We start from the raw sequence: 24,389 nt of genomic DNA on the forward strand, positions 1-24,389 counted from the left end.
TGATTAATACGTGGATCATCGATATGGTGATTGGAACGCGTGTTTCTTCTATTCAATGGACGAATCAATGTTGTGGGAAAATTCCATGAGTTCGATGCTGTTTTTTCCTAAACAAATTGGTTTAAAATAAGCATTTATGGAATTTTTACCAAAATACCACACATTTTATTGTGGATATTTGTGGTAGAGTGAATTCCCTGAATTTTAATAATTTTTAAGAATTTTTTCTAATTTTTAAGAAATTTTTAAATCATTTTTATGGTTAAAATGTATTTTTTATGCATTTTTGGTGGGTTTTCCCGTGAAGATGATATCAATATTCTACCAATTTTTTGCTAAAATGCAGTGACTAGGGCCATTGGAGACGAACTTAGGAGGATAGCTGAGGGAGTCAATTGTATCAACTTGAGGGGTTTGGAGAGTATTCAGGTGTCCGGCTGTGTCAGTAGCTAGAGGACTGAGGACATCAGCTAAGTGGATTGGCACTTTGATTTGGTGTTTTACTAGGATTGTGGTGCTAGGTGGTTGTTCCCTCCTCACGGTGGTGTGTTTGGACAAGATATAGAGGTAGTTTTCCCCCCACCCACTGAGAAGGGCTTTGAAGCACCCTTCAATCTATTTGCAGGTCTGAAAGATTTTAGTAGAGCAGATGGAGACCATGATGACATATCCGATGTTCCATGGTCATGCTAGTGAAGATCCAGAGGAGTTTGTGGTGGCAGGAATGGAACTGGCAGCCTTTACCTTGGTAAGGATAGAGATGAAGATAAGTTGACATTGTTGTCTATGTTGTTGAAGGGAGATGCCAAAAGGTGGTTGCAGACATGGAGACCCAGTTAAATCAGGGTCAGGCATATGAAGACATCAAAGTGTCTTTGGTGAAACATTATAAGAAAAGTGAATCCCCAGATTCTCTATGATGGCAAGAGATTTAAAATTTAAAGCATAATCTATCTGATATGTTTGACAGATTTGTGGACCATTTTGAAGATCTATGAGGAAGATAGGACACTTCCTTGGGATCAGAGCACCCGCATGTTCTTTTCAAGAAGGACATGTTTATCCAGTCCCTTCATGCAGATCTAAGGGAGAAAGTGGAGATAAAGAGGCCTAGAAATTTTGAAGAAGCCTTGAGAATTGCTAGAGAGGAGTGGAATCTACAAAGAATGGCTTAGAAGTAAAGGGAATTTCAAGGTAAAGGAAGGCCAGTTGTGCCTGGGGAGAGAAGAGCAGAAGGAGTTGCTCCAGTAGTCCCAAAGGTTATTGATCAACTCATGCAGGATATTAATCATCTGACTCAGCAGATGGAAAATTTGAATCTGAACCTTTTGTAGGAGGCAGAGATGGTTTTAGAGGTAGGGGAAGAGGAGGAGGGGAGTAGAACCCAACATGAATGTTTAGTGTTTCAACTATATGGAGAGGGGTCATATACCTTCTCAGTGCCCTTACCCTAGGAGGATGGGAGGTGATGTTTATCCTTTGGCACCTAGGACAGAAGAAAGGCAGGATGTCAAGAGGGCAGAGGAGATGCCAAATCAGTAGGCAGGTGCCACAGGTTCAATAGACAACTGAGAAATAGGCCTATACAAGGAGAGGTAAACTTGATTTGAGTGAATGAAGAAGCAAAAATTTTAACCAATAAAAGGACTAGAGGTACAAAGGTAGAGGATGAACCAGGGCCATCCAAGAGGAAGTAAGGAAAGCAGGTGGAAGATCAGCACAAGGAAGGTAAGAAGAAGACCAGGACCAGCACAAGGAAGGTAAGAAGAAGACCAGGACCAGAAGACACATTGGCATGCAAGATTTTCCCTTAAGTGTCCCCATGAGGAAGAGATGACCTAATGAAAGACCTTCAGCCCAGAAGGGACCTAGTCTGCCCCCAAGTCTTGCAGCTATGCCCTAGACTGAGGACATGGAGTAAGCTGGTCAGCACAAGAAGCTCCAAGAAAGATAAGAAGGGAGGTCAAATTAATGTAGTGCAGGTAAAAGGAGATAAAGATTATTTTCCAATTATGGATGCCTGGGTGAACAAGCATAGAGTCCCCAAAGTATATATTGATGGTGGTGCATAGGTATGCGTAATGACCCAGTAGACAATGGAAGCTTTGAGACTGAAGGTCGGAGCCCCATCTAAATTTAGAGTCAGAATGTCAAATAGTGCAAAAGTCAGATGTTTGGGAATTGTAAAGAAGCTGTTGGTGAATGTTTTGGGACTGGAAGTAGAAATAGATGTACATGTGATGCCGGCAAAGTCTGAAGCATATCCACTAATTCTTGGGAAACCATGGCTGATTGCTATGAGGGCAAGACAAGACTAGTGGAGAGACTGGTGCAACGGACATCTAATTTTGGGGCTAGACCAGCCTGTGAGAAGACAAGTCATATATGATATGGCTAAGGGAAGGGAATAGATTCTGGAGAGTAGTACACAATAGAAGAAGATGAGAAGACCAACTCTGTAGAGGATTCAGATATAGAAGAAGTTAGCTTAGAAGATGATGGGGAAGAGGTTCAACTACTCGAGCTTGATTCTGACCTTGTGTGTTTGTCTATACAACTATGCGTAGAGGAAGGGAAGAAGCTGAAGTATGAAGTTGAAGTACAGCCAAGTGGGGAAGAAGTTTTACAAAAGATGCTGGCCAAAGATTCTACTGAGGCTGAGAGAAAGAAGTATAAAGGTATGTTGTTGTAGAAATATCTAGACATGTTCATCTCTTCTTACACATAGGTTAGGGGAGTGTTTGCAGTGCAGCATCATATCTAATTGAAGCCAAGAGCTAAGCCAATTGTACAGAGGTTGAGAAGATTGGGAATTGTACAACAACAGGTGTTGAGAGAGGAAGTGGATAAACTATTGAAAGTAGGGTTTATATTCCCAGTTTTGATAACTTTGAATGGGCTTCACCAGTGGTGATGATCACTCCAAAGAAGAATGGTAAATGGAAAGTATGTGTTGATTTTAAGCCCCTGAATGTTGTAAACTAAAAGAGATCATTACCGATTGCCTCCCTACGATGAGATTTTGGATAGTGTGGCTGGACATGAAAGATATAGTGTGTGTGATGGATATTCATGATATTTTCCTATCTTAATTGCTCTAGAGGACTAGAGGAAAACCACTTTTATTACCCCTTGGGGATGTTTTTCTTATAGGTTTATGCCCTTTGGGCTAATAAATGCCCCTGTAACCTTTCAAAGGTTTATGAATCTGGTGTTTGAGCCCTATCTAGGGTCCTTCATCAGAGTGTTTATTGATGATTTTGTATCTATAGTGGTAGATGGATCCATTGTGAGAAGCTTAGATTATCTTTAAAGAGACCTGATGATTTGGGTGGTCAGTTGAATCCAAATAAATGTCATTTGGCTCAAGCCAAGGTGACTCTTCTTGGTCATGTGGTTTTTGAAAATGGATTGAAATGGATCCTAAAAAGGTGAAAGCTTTGCTTTGCTGAATTTTACTCACGAGGTAAGATATCTTGCCAAATTTATCTTTCTTTTATCTTAGGCTTTATATCCATTGCAGCAGGCATCCCAAAGGGATCCTTTTAGTTGGCAAGACAAAGAGGAAGAGGCCTTCATGCGAGTGAAATAAATTTTGAGCACTTTACCGGTGGTCATGCCTCTCCTAAATAGAGCACATAATGTTTTGTGAACCCTAGTGTGGGTGAGGACGTTGTGGGTGCAATGTTGTTAGCAACAAGGGAAGGAACATACTTATATGAGGCCTATTTATTTTGTCAACATAACTAAATAGACAAGGGGAGATGGCATATTCTAAGGCAGAGTAGGTGATGGTGGTGGCTGTCGTATCTCTTAGAAAATTTAGGTGCTGCCTACTCCCAAAGCCTTTTACTATTCTAACCCATTATTACCTGCTTCCTCATCTGAACCTTTCTAACATTCCTCCCAAGATATTGTCCAAGTGATTTGCTGGAATTGCAAGAATTTGAGTTTACTTGTATGGTGGAGGACAACACTAGAGCTACATGGCTGATATTCTGACATATAGGTAGAATCCTGTGGTGTTGAAGGAGGAAACAGTGGTAGAGAAGAAAGTGCCTAGATAGGACCAGAAAGCAGGGCTGTCAAATGATTTTACTCTGTTCTTTGATGGGGCTTTCAAGAGGATCTCAAAAGTGGCAAGTGGAGGTATACTCTTATTGTATCTAGAGGGTAAAGAAGTATTTAAAGAAGGGATTAAATTGCAAGTGAAAACCAACAATGAAGCTAAGTATGCTACCTTAGAGTATGGGCTTCAGCAATGCATTAAGACGGGAATCAGAAGGCTGATCATCAAAGGGGATAGCTTGTTAGTCATTACGCAACTTCAAGCTGTTTGGAAAGCCAAAAATCCTAAATTGAAGGAATGGAATTTTGAGATAAGGAAGATGTTACATATATTCTAGGAAGTACAAAATCAGTATGTGAAGACGGAGCTAAATCAAGCTACAGATGCATTAGCAAAAGGGGGGCTAGGCAAGCATCTGGATGTGTATTCCATCACTGTAGCCCATCCTAGCTATGTTGGAAGAGAGAATTTATAGGAAATTGAAGATTTTTTACACACAAATCTTGTACCTTTGAATCAATATAAAAGGCAGAAATATGGTTTTATAAGGAAAGCTTTGCAATACATTATTTTGAATGATCAACTATATATGAAAGGCAAGGAAATGATTTTGAGGAGAGTTCCAAACAGGGAGGAGATATTTTCCATTTTGGCCTCCTACCATGAAGGTGTCTATGGAGGTCATTTTTCCCTGAAGCTAACACTAAGGAAGATTTTGATAGCTAGGTATGTTTGGCCTAGTTTGAGAGGAGATATATATGACTGGTTTAGGATCTGTGAACCCTGTCAAAAACAAGGTAGAAGAGTTTTGCAATACGAGTTGAGTAAGAGCATTGTATCATATGGGGTTTTGAAAAGTGGGGATTGGATACAACTGGTCCTCTGCCAACTACTGCTAGGGGGGCAAGACCTATATTTTGACTAGAGCAGACTATCTTACCATATGGGCTGAAGCTAGATGTGTGAAGCATATAATTGCTAAAGAAGTGGCCAAATTTGTATTTGAAGACATATGTGCTAGATTTGACATGTCTTTGGAGCTGTTGATAGACCAGGGGCCTGGATTCATAGGAGAGGTCATACAAGAGATCATGCAAAAATTACATATCACACATAGGTACTCCACTCCATATTATCCATAGTGTAATGGGCTAGTAGAAAGATTCAATGAAGAGTTGTGCACTATGCTGACTAAGTGTTTAGAAGAGCATCCCAAGCAATGGGATTTACATGTTTCCTCAGCTCTATGGGCTTATAAGAGGACACCCGTCAAATCATCTACTGCGTTTTCACCTTATCATCTTGTTTTTGGGAAAGAGGCCATGATGCCTATTAAGGTTGCATTTCCCAGTTTACAATTTCTTCTGAAGCATCAAGAAAGGGGCTTAGATGAGTATGAAGAGAGGTTGCTAGATCTTTAAGAATTGCATTTAGCTAGAGAGGAACCTTGGACCACTATATTTAGTTAAGCAATCAGAGAGCTGAGCATTTCAATCAGACTGTTAAGGACAAAGGTATTAAAGAAGGTGATTTGGTGCTCAAGTACAACAATAAACTAGATAATACCTTCCAAAACAAGTTTCATATTAAATGGGAGGGTCCCTTCAAGGTGATACATATATATGAGAGTGGTACTTATTGGCTAGCTAACTTGGATGATCAGTTGCATTCAAAAAGAGTCAATGGTTACAAGCTCAAGCCATATTGGTGCAGAATTATGACAATTCAAAAGGATTCAAAAATGTTGGATACCACCTTGGCTTGCTGGAGATGTTCCAACTAATGCATCGGATATTTGTTGGAATTTGGATGTACTTTTCTTTGAGGATTGTTTTGGGCATGAATGCTCTAACCAAGGGGTGTTGGGCAAACTATGATGGGTTTTTTTATGCCCAAACCTTTGAGCCCAATAAATGTGTTCACCCCAACCCTAGAAAATAAAATAAATCATCGAGCATGGTTAGAAACCTTAGGAAATAAGTGGTTGTTGTATGACCACTTTAGGAAATAAGTGCATGTTGTATGGCCACCTTAGGAAATAAGTGGTTGTTGTATGGCCACCTTCTAATTATAACCAACTGTTGTCACCCTAGCCAAAGAAAGAAAGAACTTTTGCATGTGTGAGTGGGAGAGGTAGATGTTCGAGAGCTAGAAGAGAAGTGCATAGTTGTAGAAAGCATTGAGAAGAGCATTGTTGTAGAGAAGAAAATTGTGAGAGAGCCAAGGGGAGTTTTGGTGAAGCAGCTCTGTGATATCTTGCTACTAAATTTTGTTTTATTTTAGGAAGAAGGCGATGTAGGATTTGCTTGAGGAGGTTTAGGTCTACCCCCAGAGTAGAGGTTACTAAGGTGGTAGAGGGTCTTGTAGGATGTTGGTGCCCTAGGACCTCTAAAGTTGCAACTCTATTGGTGAAACTTGGAATAGCTCAAAGATTTGCTCAACAATTCTTTGTAGTGTTCAATCGTGGAAGCCTGCAGGGTGTAGTTGTTGCAGCTCTTTTTGTTGTTATTGGTCTTTGTGAAGTTGAAGATACAAGGTTTTTTGTTGGGGATAATCATGTCGAGGTCCCTTGGTTTCATGGTGTTCTCTATTTTCTGTTCAATCCCTAGGTCTTAGGGTTGTTGAATAGGCTAAATTATCATCTATATGCATAAGGTTTTTATAGTTTTTATTGAAGAGTTGTTTATGCTCTAGTTTGTATTATGCTCTATATGAAGAAGGTTTTAATAGTTTTGATTGAAGAGTTGTTTATGCTCTAGTTTGTATTATGCTATTTAAGATTGTCAAGAGAACTCACGTGTGAGTGAGGATCTCAGGATTGCTAAGTCAAGTCTGTATCAAAAAGCTTTGTTTTTTTAGTCAACAGGGTCTGAGAGTGTCAAAAGTTCATAGCTGGTGTTAGCTGTGTGTCTGGATTAGTTAGCTGATGTTGTTGAAATATATCTCTTGACTTGTTTTACACTTGTGAATTCTGGGTTGACAATCAGAGACTTATCGAAAGTCAGATCGAAAGTCAGTCGGATAGCTTGGAGACTGGATGGTGGTTGAGATTAGCTGAGGACTGTGTCAGGTTAGAAAGGTGTGAGCTAGGATCAGTTGAGCCAATAGGAGTTAGTTGATGGTATACAAAGGTAGATTTTGACTTTTTGGGTTGAGGGTAAATGATATAGGGTTTTGGTCTGACTATCAAATTTTCAGTCAGTCTCACAACAACATTTTTTCTCTCTTGCTAGTATACACCCATCTTGGGGTATACTTATCATCTTTTGTACAGCACACATTCATCATCTATCTATCATATCATTGTTTGCTCCCTTGAGCTTCTCCACTATGTTTGTGTGTGTGCGCGCATGCCACATTCCTGCAACCGTATTTCTAATATTTGGTATCATAGCATACGTTACTCACCCATGTGTTGATGCCTACCCTTCATGCCAAGTCGCATGTCTTCTTGAGTTAGATCAAGAAGCCCTTTTGGCAAAAGAAAGAGGACTATGGAGAATGTAGTACTTTGTACTACAACTTGGTAGTCAGATTTTTGTTTCGGGCATGTTTTGGGGGCCGTTTGCACGATTTTCAGTTTTCTACAGACATCTACGGGGACCACATTTGCAATGTTCTTCATCGGATTTTGGAGTAGTTTTGTTAGATCTACTATGTACAGGTGTGAAAATACACGAGAAAGCATATGCGGACTTCACTTCAATGACATTGATCTCTCCATCTTACACTATACTCTGCATTTCTTTCATACACCTTGCAGGTCTCCATTGTCAATGACCTTATTAGAAACCACCTTGGTTTCACATGGCGCATTACCACAACTTAGCATATCTCCTACACAGGAACAAACAAAGTGGGATAGAAGAGATGCATAAGCACATCCATTGCTTGCTTTGTTAGCTCTAAGAGGAGTATCATTCCTCACATTCGATCATGCAAGACTACCAAACATGCTTGAGATGCACGTGTGTCATTGTAATAAAGCACGTGCTGCCTATATATGCAATCAATTAGAGTCAGAGCATATGGATGAGGGATACTCCATGGACAATCTCCTTACAAAAATCAAGGATTTTAAGAAGCACTTGGTCAGTGTGTTAATGAAATATATTCTAACAATTCATTGGTTCTTCCTACTATCTTGAATGTGTTTCTAGACTCATATTAAGGTTTTTCTTCTACCATCCATGATGAAAGGCAATCCAAATGCCTTGAAGTTTGCGGAGTTGGTTTCTGTGCTCTTACAAGAAGAGCAATCTAGGCAAAATAGATCTGTCATGCGTACATGAGATCATGCTTTTTCTACCAATCTCAACAAAGAGGCAAAGTTAAATTCTTTCCTTAGGGTAGTTACAAGCCAAAATCAGAGTCATCGTCGCAAGCTTACATACAAGGAAGGTGACAAGCTAAATAAAAAGGAAAAATGCAACTATTACAAGAAACCTGGTCAATCACTACATTAATGAGTGTAGGAAACAGCTTGAGAAGAAGAAAAAGAAAGACTCAAGTATGGTCATAGAGCTGATGCATCAACATCCAATGTAGAAAAAAAGAATCTAAAAACTATGCACATGATGATTGTGGGCTTTCATTATGTAATGCAGTTATGAGCCTTTGCATAAGGATGTATGGCTATTACAGATATACATGTCTGCTATTTTGACAGTGGTGCTATTAAGCACATTACTTCTCATCACAGTTTGTACTCATCACTTGAATCTGCTTTGCAAGGAAACATTGTAACATGTACAAACATCTCCTCGTATCTCGTAATAAAAGGAGCTGGTAAAACTATTCTCACTACCATTACTAAGGCTAGCTTAGTAGTTTAGTTTGAGGATGATAGGTGTATTGTTCATGATCGCAATGACGGCAAGACAATTGTTGCTTCTGGTACTTTATCTCATGGCCTTTATATGCTAGATGTATATGAAAGACAAAGGCATGCTATATGTATAATTTCTTCCACAAAGGCAATGGGTGATGCTAAGTTGTGGTATGCACGCTTTGGTCACTTGAACTTTGGCATTTTACTGTGTTTGCATAAACATGACATGGTGTCTAAGCTGAAGCCCCTATCAAACATGTCTGTGAGGGTTGTATTCTTGGAAAAATGCAATGGGCATCATTTCCCAAAGATGGCTCAGTTAGAGCTGTCCGAAAATTGCAACTTATACATAGTGATAGGAGGACACCATCTATTGGGGGCTACCCCTATTTTGTGACATTCATTGACGATTATTCCAGACATACCTGGATATATCCATTGAAATGGAAATCATAGGTTTTTATGTGCTTTAGGTACTTTGCTGCTATGGCTCAAAATGCTTTTGCATGTAAGATTGATAGCCTACGTACTGATCGAGGGGTGGAGTATATGTCTAAGGAGTTTCATGCATACATGGCTGATCATGGAATATATCCATTGAAACATAAATCAAAGGTTTTTATATGATTTAGTCCGCCTTTGTTGCTATGGTTCAAAATGCTTCTGCATGTAAGATTGGTACCCTACGTACTGATCGAGGGGAGGAGTATATGTCTAAGGAGTTTCATGCATACATGGTTGATCATGGGATAAAACACCAATGTATTGTGCCCTATACACCTCAGTAAAACAATGTAGCTGAACATAAAAATAGGTCTTTTATGGAGATGGCACATTGTATGGCTAAAGTCTAGGAGTTACCTCATGGTTTCTGGCTAGAAGCAGTCATGTGTGTAACATATGTTTTGAATAGGTGTTCTACAAAGGCTTTGCATACAATTACACCTTTTGAAGCTTGGAATCACAAAAAGCCCTCTATGGCTCACGTACGCATTTTTTGTTTCTTGCTTATGCACTTGTGCCTAAGTAACTTTGCAACAAGCTAGATGATAAGGCTATTAAATGTAGTTTTGTGGGATACATCTCGAAAAGTAAAGGTTACCATCTCTATCATCTTGCTACCAAGCGGATTCTTATGAGATGTTGTATTTGTGGAAGATGCAATTTAGCCATTGCCTTTATGTGAAAAATAGCAAAATGTATGGTCGTAGGACATATTCGACACTCTCCTTCCATTGTTCAATGCAAGACACATTGATATATAGCATTTGGATAATCCAAGGAATGCTGAAAATCAGCCCACATAGGTTACAAATCAGCATGTTTGTCAGCTCACAGATCAGCCCACATAGGTTACAAATTAGCATGTTTGTCAGCTCACAGATCAGCCTATTGATGAGGCAAATGTGGATGATGAAGTTGATGTGATGAAATAAGGGAAATTGTGGAGTCAAAAAGTATGCCAAAATGGCTAGTGCAAACACTACGTGTGACAGCAAATTGGCCACTCCATTGCCTAGTAGAACATGTGTAGGCTCTCATCATACATCTCTTATTGATGCAGGTTATGCTCTTATTGCTAGTTTATGTGATGAAGAGGAACATGTCTCCTTTGATGAAGCAAAGGAATTTGAAAATTGGATGAGTGTTATGCAATCTGAGTATGATTCGATACTCAAAAAAGATACATGGGATTGGTAGACTTTCGTCTTAGGGCAAGAAGACCATTGGTGTGCAAAATGGGTTTACAAGCTCAAACGTAAAGCAAATGGTAGTGTTTGAGTGATACAAAGCTAGGCTTGTTGCAAAGGGTTATGCACAAGAGAAAGGCATTAACTATGGGTGAAACCTTTGCACCCACGTCATATGAGTACCATGTGGACTATCATTGCATTTGTAGCACATAAAGGTTGGAATGTACGTCAATTGGATATCAAAACTGCTTTCTTGACTAGAGATTTGCATGAGGAGGTCTATGTATTTTAGCCTCATGCTTTTGTTAGAAAAGTCGGGAATCAAAAGCATGTAGATTGAAGAAATCTATATATGGTCTTAAGCACGCTCCTAGAGCATAGTATAAAAAGATACATGCATACTTGGTTGCAAAGGGTTTTTACAACAGCCTAATTGACAGTACCCTCTATATTAAGGGGACTAAGGATGCTTTATTGGTCATCATGTTATATGTTGATGACATGCTGCTCATAGGCCCTAATGATGATCATATTTCATCTTTCATAGCTGATTTAGAGAAGTCTTTTGAGATGTCAGATCTTGGACCGTTGCACTATTATTTGAGCATTGAGTTTTGGTAGCGTAATGATGGCATTGTTATGCTGCAAAGAAAATACATACATGCATTGTTGAAAAGGTTCAATCTTGAAAACTGTAAACCTTTGGCTACACCTATGGAGACAGATTATCAAGTATTTTCTTAATCTACCCTCACATCAAAGCAAAGGAGGTAGTTGGAAAATGTACAAAATTATGACTTTGAGATCACTTACACAAAGGACGCATTGCCTAGAATGTAGGCATGTTCACTTATGGCCATTTTGCAGGTGCATTTTGATTAGTATGTGGACATACAAGAGGAATATGGGAATGATGAAGGTGTTTCCCACATGATAGAAAAATTACAATAAGGGTCACATGAAGATTTCTCTCACTTTCGATTATAAAATGGTCTCCTCTACTACAAAGACAAGGTATATCTAGCACCAAATTTATCCTACAAGGTCCTTGAGAAGATGCATTATACCCTAATGGTGGGGCATTTGGGGATTTTAAAGACTTATGATAGAGTGAGGAAACGTTTTTTTGGAATGGCATGTGGAGGGATGTGAAAAGATGCAGGGGAGAAGAGAGCTTGAGCTCTTGCAAGCACACACACACTCACAAAATCCTAATAGAGAACACACCATATACAAAGATAAGAGTACTCACATATGAAAGGTACTCAACCAAATACCTAATAGAGTACTCACATATGAAAGGTACTCAACCAAATACATAATAGGGTTCTCTATAGTGTGAACCCAACTAAATGAGCTGGTGCTATAACTATGCCAGTCTTTAGAATGGCTATCACACAGCCTGTCATCCCACTGGCCGCATATCACCCATGATCTCACCAACCATGCCAGTGGTGTAAGTGTGTAGTCTATCCCCCAGGTGGGTCATCAGTGTCCACCGCCTCACTAGATGAGCTCAATATCTCAACAGGATGTACATGCCAGTGGTGTAAGTGTGTAGTCTCTCCCCCAGGTGGGTCACAGTGTCCACCGCCTCACTAGATGAGCTCAATATCTCAACAGGATGTACATGCTTTTGTTTCCAAATGTATCCCTTGTCAGCTCAATAAGGATCCCACTCATAACCTTGGAGGTTTTCTTCAACCATTGCCCATTCTCAACAAAAATGGACACACACATCAATGGATTTCAATACAGGTCCTTCGCACAAGGAAGGGATGGGAAAACATTTATGTGGTTGTAGATCGATTGACAAAGGTAGCCCATTTTATTCCCAAAAATGAAGTCCATTTCATTCCAACAAAGATCACATATACTAGATCTATGGTTGCCAAGCAAATCTTGGGAACATGTGTTCAAGATGCATGGATTACCTCAACACATTATGAGTGATCGTGATGTGAAATTTTATGGGTACATTTTAGAGAAATATATGTAAGAGTATGGTCACCAAGTTAACTCCAAGTACGTCCTATCTCCTTGAAATGAATGGCCAAATGGAGCAAGTTAACAAATAGTTGGAAAGCTAGGTACTATTGAAGGTCTTTGACCATTTTTTAAATGCATAGTTTGGCCCAAGTCCTCCTAGGCACCAAGAGGAGGTCCCCTGCATGCCAGGTGGTGGGCATTAGAAATTTTAAAAATAGACCCCCGCCCATTATTACCAAGCCCAAGATCTAGCGGGGAAAGAGGGGCTCCTTTTTTATTTTCTGAAGTACACCCACCCTTCTATCTATAAATTTGTTGATGTCAAGATATCATCATTTTTAATATTTGTCATGTTTTGGAAATGTGTACATACCATCTTTATGACATAGACGTTCTAATTTTATATTACCATGATAGCTATCCATTTTTAAATCACAATATATTTTATAAATTTATGTGGTCACTCTCACCATGCTCAATAAAGGTTTTTGTAAATCATGCTTGTTGATAGATTTCACTCTCTCTCTCTCTCTCTCTCTCTCTCTCTCTCTCTCTCTCTCATCTCCCTTACCCTCTCTCTCTCTCTCTCTCATCTCCCTTACCCTTACCCTCACCTTCACTCTCATCTCTCATCATGTCTTCATCTAGCATCATGTCTCCATCAACATGAGAATGCCCTGCAGAAATGTCAGGAATACTAAGGGGCTCAACCACTTTCTCTTTGCCTTTATGTGATGTACTAATCACATTTGCAGGACCGGTATTATGATGTAGCCTGCCACTCCATGGTCTATCAACTGAACCACTAGATGAGGACTCTCCTGGTCCACTCAAAGATTGTGATTGCTGTGACTTGCATTCTGTGCAACCACATTTCCACTCACATCAGCCCCAACAGCTTCTTTTTCAGCAGATACCAGCTGCTCATCTCATAAAAAACAACATCCCTGCTTACCCTCAACTTACGTGTAGCAGGGTTATAACACCTGTATCCCTTTTGCTCAAGGGAATATCCAATAAACACACATTTTTTAGCTTTTGGATCCAGCTTAGTTCTCAATTCATTTGGCACATGCACATATGCAATGCATCCAAAAACAGATGAGACAAATCAGGTTTTTTACCAGTAAACCTCTCCTCTGGAGTTACATCATGTATGGCTGCAGTTGGAGTCATGTTCATGATCTAAACTGCTGTAGAAACAGCCTCAGCCCAATAGCGATGCGGCATATTCTTCTCTTCCATCAATGCTCGCACAATCTCAACAATGTGCCTATTTTTCTGCTCAGTAACTCCATTTTGCTACAGAGTGTATCTGCATGTAAACTGTCTCTGAATACCATTTTTCTTTAAAAATTCAGAGAACTCATTGGAGGAGTACTCTCCCCCTCCGTCTGACCTTAGGCACTTTACATATTTCCATGTTTGCTTTTCAACCATAACTCTGAAATTCTAAAATTGAGTGAACACCTCACTCTTCTCCTTCATGAAGTATACCCACAATTTCCTTGTGTGGTCATCAATAAATGTCACATAATACCTGCAGCCTCTCATAGACATGGTCTTCGTAGGACCCCATACATCTGAATGCACAACATCTAGTGCATTTCTGCTCACATTTCTGTTACGTGGAAATACATGCTTTGTTTGCTTTCCAAATTAGCATGCTTCATATATTTTCTGCATACCTTCAACTTTAAACTTTGGCAGCCCTGTCACAATTCCTTTAGTCTGCATAGACTTCATTCTCTGCACATTCACATGTCCAATTCTTTTATGCCAAATGTCTGTGTGCAACAATTCCTGAACCATTTGCAAATATTGCAGCACTCACTTCAGGCATGTTTACATTCAACGTAAATATTCTGCCCACTCTGTTGCCTTTTGCAACCAACCTGCACTTGTCTTTAAAGTCTTTAACATAATAACCATCAGGGTTAAACCGAACCTGCAAACCCTACTCAATCATCTGGCCAACTGAAACGAGATTCTTTGCTATGTTCAGAACATGAAGTACATCTGCAAGGTACTTCACTTTGCCATCCTGCATAGATAATGGCACATCTCCAACATGGACAATTGGATGAGCAGTGTCATCCTACATAGATAATGGCACATCTCCAACATGGACAATTGGATGAGCAGTGTCATCCCCTGTTTCCACAAAACCTGGTCTTTCAAGGTTTTTCATCTTCTTGAACCACTCCCCATGACTTGTCATATGGTTCGAAGCACCTGATGAATCAACATACCATACATCATCTTTATGTGTTGCTTCTACATTTTCAGACATGGCATTAACGACATGCTGCATAACAAACAACCCCTTTCATTATCCTCATTGTTTCTGCTCAAGGATGCATAGTTGTTTTGCTGCAATTTCCCATTTTGCATGTCAGCTTGCTTCTTATAGCAATCTGCCTTGCACATGTCCAGGCTTACCACAATAAAATCATCCACGTGTATCATTATACTGCCTTTGCCAATTTCCACGACCTCTTTGACTCCCCCTGCCTCTCTGAATTGGTCACCTGCGTGTTGTTGTTGTCGTTGTGAATTCTGGGACTGTTGTTGTTGCTAATGCTGGGCCATAATTTTGATTACCTGTTTGGTCACCTCCTTGACCGCGTCCATGGCCTCCTCTACCTCGTCCTGTTTCTAAACTTATGTAGAAGGCCTATTGCTCTGAAACTGTTTTTGTTTTGTGAAGACTGGTGGTCTTCACCCAAGCTCTTCTCTTCTATTATCAACATAGACACCAAATCTGTAAAATTGGGAATATTTTTCCGAGTCTGAATAGACGTCTTGAACGCCTTGTATTATGGCCCGAGACCACGTAGACAGACTTCCACCTTGTCATCATCATCTACTGAAACACCAATAGATGCAAGGGATTCCACAATACCTTTATCTTCAATGCATAGTCATTCATAGACATACTCTTTTTCTCCACACTATGAAGTTCATTCTTCAACTGTATCTTGTGTGCCTTGGTATTCGTTTCATAGAGTTTTACCAAGGTGTCCCACACCTCCTTGGGGGACTTGGCATCCTGTATGTGCCCAATCATGGTGTCCTGTATACTGATAGAGAACCAATACATAACTTTTCTGGCATCCTGTATGTGCCCAATCATGGTGTCCTGTATACTGATAGAGAGCCAATACATAACTTTTCTGGCTCCTTGGTTCCAGTCCTTGAACTCTTTCACATCTGCAGCAGCAGTCGAATTGATGTCCAGTATCTTCGGTGCCTCTTTATGCTCACCTTCTATATAGTCCCAATAGCCCTTTCCCATCTCAGGAAATTTGTCAGCCTAAACCTCCAAGCATGGAAGTTATTCTTATCAAGCTTCTCAGCAACAATCTGGGTTATGCCATCATTTGACATCTTGCCAGACACACAAATTTACCAGAAACAACACTCTGGTTTGTCCTACACAAACTGTTGTATTTTTTGCAGCGGTACTGTAGTAGACTCAAATGTCACAACCAGTGACCTCAATGTGCACACATACACCCAATGGCAACTGTTGTATTTTTTGCAGCGGTACTGTAGTAGACTCAAATGTCACAACCAGTGACCTCAATGTGCACACATACACCCAATGGCAACTGTTGACCTCCTTGTAGCACACACAGTGTCTGCACAGCCAATCTATCTTCCTGCAATTCTTAAAACAGAGTTCTGTAGAGAATCAATGACTTACCCGCAGTGCTCGAAATTGCCAGCTTTTTCTGAAAAACGAAGGTCGAGACACGCCCAAAACGTGTTTTCGGCCCAAAAAATTTAGTCCAATAGGACAGTTTAGTTTCCCTATAGCTTTACTCCCGTGAAGAAAGCTCGTCAATCAGAGATCGTTTACCAGTGCCTCCTGTAGAGCTCCCGATAGGGTGTAGTCGCCAACACAAATAGGGAAGAGTGGTTGAAGCTCTTACCCTTGTACCGCTTCCTGTGCTTCTCTTGCTTGCAGCTCAGCCCTTAGGCTTTGATACCATGAAAAGATGCAGGGGAGAAGAGAGCTTGAGCTCTTGCAAGCACACACACACTCACAAAACCCTAATAGAGAACACACCATATTGAAAGATAAGAGTACTCACATATGAAAGGTACTCAACTAAATACATAATAGGGTTCTCTATAGTGTGAAGCCAACTAAATGAGCTGGTGCTATAACTATGCCAGTCTCTAGAATGGCTGTCACACAACTTGTCATCCCACTGGCCGCATATCACCCATGATCTTACCAACCATGCCAGTGGTGTAAGTGTGGGGCCTATCCCCCAGGAGGCGAGGGTCATCAGTGTCCAGCACCTCACTAGATGAGCTCGATATCTCAACACGATGTACATGCTTTTGTTTCCAAATGTATCCCTTGTCAGCTTAATAAGGATCCCACTCATAAGCTTGGAGGTTTTCTTCAACCATTGCCCATTCTCAACGAAAAATGGACACACATTGCAATGGATTTCAATACAGGTCCTTCGCACAAGGAAGGGATGGGAAAACATTTATGTGGTTGTAGATTGATTGACAAAGGTAGCCCATTTCATTCCCAAAAATGAAGTCCATTTCATTCCAACAAAGATCACATATACTAGATATATGGTTGCCAAGCAAATCTTGGCATGTGTTCAAGATGCATGGATTACCTCAACACATTGTGAGTGATCGTGATGTGAAATTTTGTGGGTACATTTTAGAGAAATATCTGTGAGAGTATGGTCACCAAGTTAACTCCAATTACGTCCTATCTCCTTGAAATGAATGGCCAAATGGAGCGAGTTAACAAATAGTTGGAAAGCTAGGTACTATTGAAGGTCTTTGACCATTTTTTTAATGCATAGTTTGGCCCAAGTCCTCCTAGGCACCAAGAGGAGGCCCCTTGCATGCCAGGTGGTGGGCATTAGAAATTTTAAAAATAGACCCCCCCATTATTACCGAGCCCAAGATCAGCGGGGAAAGGGGGGCTCCTTTTTTATTTTCTGAAGTTCACCCTTCTATCTATAAATTTGTTGATGTCAAGATATCATCATTTTTAATATTTGTCATGTTTTGGAAATGTGTACATACCATCTTTATGACATAGACATTCTAATTTTATATTACCATGATAGCTATCCATTTTTAAATCATAATATATTTTATAAATTTATGTGGTCACTCTCACCATGCTCAATAAAGGTTTTTGTAAATCATGCTTGTTGATAGATTTCACTCTCTCTCTCTCTCTCTCTCTCTCTCTCTCTCTCTCTCTCATCTCCCTTACCCTCACCTTCACTCACATCTCTTACACCCCCACTCTCATCTCTCATCATGTCTTCATCTAGCATCAAAAAACTTCCTCTCAAGGAGACCATTGAAGTTGTTTTCAAGAATCTTTGTAAGAAGGCCTCCAATGATAAAAGATGAGAAATCTATGAGCATATCAAGCTTACTCTAGAGGCTCATAAGCTTTAGGAGAAGCTTCTATCAGATGAAGAAATCAACACAAGTGATCTATATGTGTGGGATCATAAACTTAGAGCTGCCACACCATCGATACTTAGCACACCAACGTCAGGGAAGAAAACGAGGATCCCCTATGTGAGGAGCTTAAGAGAGCAAAGTAGCCAAATTGGTAAAGTAGTGTCATCCACATCCTACAAGTAAAGAATAAGGTAAATCAAGCTCATTTTTTACAAATGAGGATCGAAAGTGTATGCTTTAAATGTTTCCTCCATTCAAGGTTTTTACAAATGAGGATCCAAACTATATGCTCTAAATGCTTCCTCCAATCGAGGTTTTTTTTGGAGGGATTATTTTCTAAAGTTCACTCTTATATCCATAAAGTTCACCTCTAGTCTTTTTTTAATGCATGGTTTGGCACAGGGCCTTTCAAGAACCAAGGGGGATCCCCATGCATGCTTGGCATTAGGAAAAAAAAGGTCCCCTGTTGGACCTTGGATCCAGTAGGGGTGGGTGGGGCATTTTTGTTTGCATCTACTAATACCCACCATGCATGCAAGAGTGATGCCTAGGAGGCCTTGAGCTAAACCTTGCATTCTTGGTGTGCTTTGAAAGTAAACAAACAAGCCCCCTAACCCCCGATGTAGACTCAAGGGAGGAGGGGGTCTTTTTTTAAACTTCCAATGCCCACCTTGGGTCCATTGGGGGTGAGGGGGCCTTTTATTTTACTTCCAATTCCCATCAAGCATGCAGGGTTCCTCCCCTCACTACCTGGAATCCCCCATGTATGGCTACTACTTATTTCCATTGTGTATCACATGCCCCCCCCCCCTCAAAGGGAGTGGCCCGTTCCATAAAACCAACATCAAAAAAGTAGTTTTGTTTCAAAGATGAAATTAATTGTATATGTGGAACTATAATAAACATAGTTTTACATAAGCTTCTTGCTTTTTGCATCAAAGCATTCAAGGACTTCGTTGGGGTTATCATCTCCTAAGAGAAAGGGTCTCCCATGGTCTTGTAACACTTCCCTAGGGGTAGAAGCCTAGACTAGTCCCGTCACCCCTTTAGCCAAAACGTTTGTGCTTGTAGAGGAACCAAACACTAAGATGGCGGTCATCTTACATAGCAAAATGACTTGTTTGCATCTTTGTATTGGCCGCATCGCCAAGGTGTGATATAAAGCCTTGCACTTCATGAGCTGCTCTATACTATTTGGCATCATCTTTGCATGGATTACAATAATCACCAAGGGATTAATAAGCCCTATGTAGTGCACAAGGGATCTCTTCCAAATGTATTCCTTCTTACCCACTAGATTCATCAATCTCGATTTCTCCTTACATACATACACCATAGAAACCAAAATGGCATATGATAGGAAAATTTCTCCAAATGTATTCCTACATCCTCCTCTTTGTCCACCACTAAATTCATCAAATATATCCAAAATGGCATATGATATGAAATTTCAGCAAACCTTCTCCAAATGTATTCCTACTTCCTCCTCATCCACTAAATTCATAGATCTCAATTTCTCCCTGCATACATACACCATAGAAACCAAAAAGGCATATGATAAGAAAATTTCAGCAAAATAAACATATAAAGGAGAATTACATATAACTAAATTTATTACCAATCTCTCATGATCTACTTTGATAAGGATTTTAAGGAGGATTTTGTGATTGATCCTTGGCTTTCCTCATGTTTTAAAGGTGGTTGGGGCTCCATGATAGATGGAGCCCGCTCTTGTATGTCTTTCATTATGCCCTTGACATATGGGGTACCTTGACATATGGGAGCAAGCTCTTATGTTCCTTCAGGTTCTTGTACATCTTGCATCTTGAAGTCAATCAATGGTGATGCCTCAAGGACATTAACCTCGAGTGTCATTCTCCCTCAAGCTAATTAATTCATCGGTGTGGGTGATGCTTAAAGGATATTGGCCACACTGCATCTAGAGCTTCATCCTCCCCACAAGATAAATAATTCTTCAATGTTGAGGAGGAAAAGATAGTTCCTTCCATCCACAACCATTGAGTGGAGGCTTGTACTTACTCTCGAGTGTCCCCTGCCTCCTTCTCCTCCTCCTTCTCTTCCTCTTCCTCTTCCTCTTCCTCTTCAATGTTGAGGAGGAAAACATAGTTCCATCCATTAACAACCATTGAGTGACAGTTTGTACTTACTCTTGATAAGTCTCCTTTGGGTCCCCCTCCTCCTCCTCCTCATGTTCCTCTTCCTCTTTCACAATATGTGTCTCTTCCTCTACCCCTACCTCTTCCTCTTGATCTTGTTTCTCAAGGCCTTCTTCTATACTTATCAATGCTAAAGCTCCATGTCTTTTCGCTTCTTCTGCATCCTCTAGTTTGAATACATCCATTGGCTCAAATGTGGGCAATGGTAATGTTTTAGAACTTGACGTCGTTTTGCTATTAATGTCGGTGATGTCCTCAACTTCTTCCTCTTGTAGAAGTAGGATAAAGGTTGTTTCCCATGAGAGTAACTTAAGCCCTATATCCTTAATCCCTTTGGCCTCTACGAACTGGCTCTCTATCTCCCACTAGTAGTAGATGGTTGTTTGAGTTAAAATTCTTCATAAAATGCCTCAAGCTCTTTCCAAAGGTGGCATCATTTGCCATAAAGGTGAACTAAGAAGTCAAATGGAACCCATCCCTTCCTAGAGTCATCAAAATGAACAACTTGTAGGCTAACATGTGTGCCTTCCAAGAATCATAAAAATGAACAACTTGTGGGCTAACATGTGTGTTTATGATGTCCCCATTCCTCTCAGTTATCTTAAGCACATTGATCTTTTGGGTGAAGATCTAGAATAGCTCATCAGATTTGTTGATATAATTAAGTTTTGCTCATGCAAGCTTCCATGGTGACTTTCACCCATGTATTGGACTCCATGTAAATGATGTCTCGTGTTCCCAACTTTGTGTTAATGAGTCATCTCCTTCCTCAAAGTTTTGGACACTATCTCATGTGTGCCGATTGTGTTCCAGCATGCATAGATCTTTTTCCTATGTTGGAGACATCCATATGTGTTAATGTAGCAATCCATTGTGAGCCAACGATGAGCTTTATGATGTCTCAAAATTTCAGCCCATTGATAGTTGTGTGGATGAGCCTCCTTCATCTTTATCAAGAACTCTTCACACTTGGCTTTATGATGCATTGATTGATGATTGTTGTGGGCAACCAGCACATGTGGATTGGCACCGAGCTTCGTGGGATGGTTTTTCTTTGGGCACTACAGCTTCTATTGATGCATGTATCCATGGTTATGATGATGACTTTACAAAAGAGATGGATGCCTATGTTCATGAGAGATTGGACGGTTGTGCATCTACTTTGTGTGATGCTCATGGTGTGGACATATGTGATGCTCATGCATCTTTTAGTGTTACTCATGCTTTTTTTGGTGTGGACAGTCATGCCTTGGATTCACCTATGGATAGTGTTGGTCATGCATTGATAGGTGGTCCGTGGACTATATTTGTGACTCCAACTTATGATGATTTTTTGAGTTCGTATTGGAAGGTTTATGATTGTGAGCTCTATGAGACCACTTCATGTGTGGATGCCTTATTAGAGTCCAGTATTGATGGGGGTCATGCCTATGTTAAATTTGAGGGTGTAAGATTCCTCCCCCAACCCCCTTTTGATGTCTAGTATCTTCCCCTGTAATCAATCCCTCTTCAGAAATATAAAGACCTTGTTTCTAACTGTTTTAACTTAGAGAGAGAAAATATTCTAGAGAGAGAATATTCAGATTTTGAATATTTTTAGATAGAAAAATTTCTCATATTATTAAAATGAATTCTCCTGAAACAGAAATTCAAAAAGAACTTTCCAATGTGCAATTGGAATTAATTGGAAATAGGTATAAAGAACCTTAGCCTAAGGGTCTAGATTTTCAAAAAAATTTGGATTATGATCCAATTAAGGTTCCTATGGGCCAATAGCATCAATCCATGTGTAGGGAGGAGATAAATCCAATTTGTAAAAGAAGATACCCAAAAATGAGTAAATGCTCACATAAGATGAAGAGTTGAAAATGTACAAGGTTTATTAGTAAAAAACTATGAGCAATATTAAAAATATGAAATATTTTGGGTATCCAAAAATGAGTAAATGCTCACATAAGATGAAGAGTTGAAAATGTACAAGGTTTATTAGTAAAAAACTATGAGCAATATTAAAAATATGAGATATTTTGGGCATCCAAAAATGAGTAAATGCTCACATAAGATGAAGAGTTGAAAATGTACAAGGTTTATCAGTAAAAAACTATGAGCAATATTAAAAATATGAGATATTTTGGGTATAATGATTCCATTTTGACACATATGTAAGGAAGGGGAGTTCTTTAAAGGAGGTGCATATTTCACATGCTTGAATGAGTTTTAAACTCATAAAAATTGAGATATTTCATCTCTCCTCTCTCCTCATTCAAGTCTAGTTCCAAAAAGTTAGCTTAACTGACCTAAAAATGGTCAAAAAGTGACCAAACTGACTTGGAAAATTCTAGAATCAGTTTGTTTGGTTAGGAGCTCAATTTTTCCTATAAATAGAAGCCTCCCCCTTGTTGAAAATATATAGTGTCTTATGCATTATTACTCTACTCCACCTAAGCCAAGAACTGTGAATTCTTTAATAATTCACTAGTTTTTGACACTTCCCTCTTTCTTTAATCCCCATTGGTGGCTCCATCAACATACTAAACCAATTGATTGGTTGGGGGCCTCTACCGTGAACAAAGAATCAAGCAAATTGTAAGGTAAGTATGATGAATTTTGATCTTTTCTATAATTTCTCAATGTTTCTCTCTTCTCAACCCCTCTCAAGCTTGAGAAGCTTAATTGGTATGGTTTTTGAATGCTATTAAAGTTAATTGATTAATGATAGTAAGAAATTACATAAATTTCCATTTATGTTTAATTCTAATGGTTTTTCTCTCTCTCACTTAAGAAATAGTCATACTCATGACCCATTCTTAATCTAAATGAAGCTTTTCATAAAGTTTTTTCTTAATCCAAGATTAATCTATGCTTGAGAACAAATTAATAGTTTTTTTATCTATGCTTTTAGTTTATGATTTAATCCATTAAGTGTTAATGATCCAATTAGGGATTATTCTAATCATTTCCTTAAAGATAACCTATCTTTTAAAATAATTGAGATTTATTAGTTATAGTAGCGGAGCTATGGTAAAATTTTATAAAAATTTACACATAAATAATTTCATCCAAAGCATGAAAAGAGGATTTTCTACCATATTCTAAGAATTATCATCCTAGATTAATTGAAAGATATACATTGTAATCCTAGAGAAATTATTTTTTATATTATGCATAATTGATTTTCATACATAGAGGTATGCATAAGAGATGAATATTTTATTATAAAAGAGTTACTTTTAGCATAATTGAAATTCATGCATAGAGGTATGCATAAGAGATGAATATTTTATTATAAAAGAGTTACTTTTAGCATAATTAAAATTCATGCATAAAGGTATGCATAAGAGATGAATATTTTATTATAAAAGAATCACTTTTAGCATAATTGAAATTCATGCATAGAGGTATGCATAAGAGATGAATATTTTATTATAAAAGAGTTACTTTTAGCATAATTAAAATTCATGCATAGAGGTATGCATAAGAGATGAATATTTTATTATAAAAGAGTTACTTTTAGCATAATTGAAATTCATGCATAGAGGTATGCATAAGAGATGAATATTTTATTATAAAAGAGAGTTACTTTTAGCATAATTGAATTTCATGCATAGAGGTATGCATAAGAGATGAGTTAGGATGTGATAAGATGAGTTAAGAAGTGATAGGATGTGTATGGGATGAGGTAAGAAGTGTATGTGATGGGATAAGATGTATATGGGTTGTGATAGGGTGAGAATATGGATGTAAATGTGGATGTGTATGTATGGATGTATGCATGTGGATGTGTATGCATGTAGATGTGGATGTATGCATGTGGATGTGTATGTATGGATGTATGTATGTGGATGTGGATGTTTAAATAAGGATGTGAAAATGGATGTATGCATGGATGTGTATGAAGAATAATGAAGGTGAATGTGTATGGGAAATAATGTGTCGTTGATATGAATGAATGGATGGGGATGAGTACACATATAACTGGAATGTGGAATAAGCAATGTGGATTGATGAGGGATAATGTGGAAAAATGAGAGTTAATATAGAAACTGTATTTTGTGACTGTTTGAAAATGCTGTTTGTAAATGACTGTTTTATGTCAAGAATGCTGGGAAAGCATTTTGACCATCTTGTGATTAAGGTCGTGGAGACTTAACTGATAAAGT

Source organism: Cibotium barometz, chromosome 14 (genome assembly GCF_041138505.1).
Source record: "Cibotium barometz isolate CiBa-2024 chromosome 14, ASM4113850v1, whole genome shotgun sequence".
In the NCBI taxonomy this organism is placed as follows: domain Eukaryota; kingdom Viridiplantae; phylum Streptophyta; class Polypodiopsida; order Cyatheales; family Cibotiaceae; genus Cibotium; species Cibotium barometz.